This window comes from Rutidosis leptorrhynchoides, chromosome 4 (genome assembly GCF_046630445.1).
Source record: "Rutidosis leptorrhynchoides isolate AG116_Rl617_1_P2 chromosome 4, CSIRO_AGI_Rlap_v1, whole genome shotgun sequence".
Classification (NCBI taxonomy): domain Eukaryota; kingdom Viridiplantae; phylum Streptophyta; class Magnoliopsida; order Asterales; family Asteraceae; genus Rutidosis; species Rutidosis leptorrhynchoides.
Window position 1 is genome coordinate 579,007,864 of NC_092336.1, and position 2,131 is coordinate 579,009,994.

At 32.3% G+C, this 2,131-nt stretch overlaps 2 non-coding genes across 2 annotated transcripts; both read left to right on the forward strand.

Moving 5' to 3' along the window:
- The first annotated feature begins 1,190 nt into the window (after positions 1-1,190).
- Positions 1,191-1,319, forward strand: LOC139846275 (small nucleolar RNA snoR86). The gene has a single exon (XR_011759001.1). It is a non-coding gene; the product is annotated as a small nucleolar RNA snoR86 (small nucleolar RNA).
- A 124-nt stretch (positions 1,320-1,443) lies between these two features.
- On the forward strand, positions 1,444-1,572 carry LOC139846276 (small nucleolar RNA snoR86). Its single transcript, XR_011759002.1, has one exon. It is a non-coding gene; the product is annotated as a small nucleolar RNA snoR86 (small nucleolar RNA).
- Positions 1,573-2,131: the final 559 nt, after the last annotated feature.

Consider the following 2,131-nt stretch of genomic DNA (forward strand, 5'->3'; position numbering starts at 1 on the left):
TCACACTGCAATCGGCCCTCAACTTCGGCTCAATTTACACAACGGTCCCTCAAGTTTACACTTTTCTAGGGGTAGAAAGTGTAAATATATAATTTTATTAAAATAAAAGAAACTAATTCCACCCGAATTTATAAGGGCTCTATCTTCTCGCTCGGTGTGAGTTAAATTTTCCCAAGACCACCGTTCAACTCGAAAAAATCTAACGAACCCAACAGGACTAACTATACGCCAAACGGACACTTCTCAAAAAACGCTAAACACCTCGGGCTATCTTCAATACATATACATACACTTATAATAAACAACCCAAACTATCTACGTCATATCGATGGTGATGTTTCTATTTTTTACACAATCTTCCTGACGTCAAAAATACATATGCCATTAGTATACTAGGTACTAATGACGTGTATCCAAAAACACCCGTAGCAAAGCGTTTTTATTTTCGTAAATACATAACGCAACGTTAACTATGATTATGCAGTGGCGATTCCAGGGTTATAGCTCAATGAGGTCCTGAATTTTTTTCCCAGTACTAATTATATTTAAATGATATTTTAGTGATAATTTACTTCCAAAAAACTACAAATTCGAAAAATATATGGGATCGGAGTAGGTAAATTTAGTGATGTCGTACACAATTCAAAATAAAAACTTTAAATTTAAAAAATATACGGGGTCCTACAGTTGAATTTAGTGGTGTCCTGTGAAATTTAAAAGATATTTTTTACTAAAAATTTTCAAACTAGTGGTGTTCCGTGACCCCGCTGATTACTTACTACACTCGCCACTGTGATTATGTAACCCGAAAGGAACTGCGGCATCGCGCAAGCCACTTTTCTAGTATATACTAAACATGACCAAGTTCCTTTATATATATATATATTGGAAAATAATATAAACTAGGGCACTAGGCCTGAATTGTGAATTATGTAGACGAGCCCATTACATGTGGGCTTTATGGTCTTTTTAATTTTCAGGCGTAAAAATTAGGGTTAGGTTTTTAGTAGCCTTATATATCCTTCACCGTATACGCACTTGTTCACATCATCGTCTTCTTCATTCTGAACCATTTCGTCAATTTAGGCGGCGAATATTTGTTCCTTTTACTTTATCAATTTATATCTAATATCTATACATGTATTTCATTTTATAAGTAGTAAACCGAAACAAAAAACAGCCAATTTGCAGAGCAAGGACGCCTAAAAAGTGTGACGAAACTTGCATTGAAGGTTGGCGAAATCAAATAAACATCTGCGATTCTCCGTGCCTATCAAATCTCTTAATTTTGAATATGGCCTCGAACAAATCGCTACATTTTTTTGGTTTCTAATTGACAATTACTAGTTTTTTAGGTCTAAATTTTTCTATTCAATTTGACTTTTTTGATACTGTACATTTTTTTTTTATTGAAAAATAGATTAGAAGAAAAGCCAATTTGCAGAGCAAGGACGCCAAATAAAAGTGACGAAACTTGCATTGAAGGTTGGCGAAATCAAATTAACACATGCGATTCTCCGTGCCTATCAAATCTCTTTATTTTGAATACGGCCTCGAACAAATTGCTACATACGTATCTTAATAATTAGATAATTTTTCACAATTTAACAATTAATTTTTTTTTCAGCTTATGTGATGGAATGGAATGATTTAGAATTAATTCAATTCATAAGCTCAAGTTTTTAAACAACTTTTTAATAGAGGGTGTTGTTACTCAGTTAATTTTAATACATTAGTAAAGGAGCTTGGAATACCGAGTTATTGATAAATGAATTAAGGTTAAGGTTATGATAAACTTTAAGGTAATAGTGTTAATCAACTTAACGGTTAATAAATAGATTTTAAGGTCGAGTCGTGTTTACGATATTTTGCGGTGTATATATTTGTTTTATGTATATTATGTGAGTGTGTGAGTTTGTGTTAAAAAAATACGTTACTCGCCGCCAAATACTTTTGATAAAAGGTTAAATTGTATCTATACGAAATAGTCCCTTCATATAAAGAATTGCTTATTATATTTTCTCACAAGTGCCTAACAAATACAGAAGTGCCTATAACTATCATATATCGGTGTTTGACTTGCTATTTGATTTTCACAAAATAACTACTGTACTAAAATATTTAGAAAATA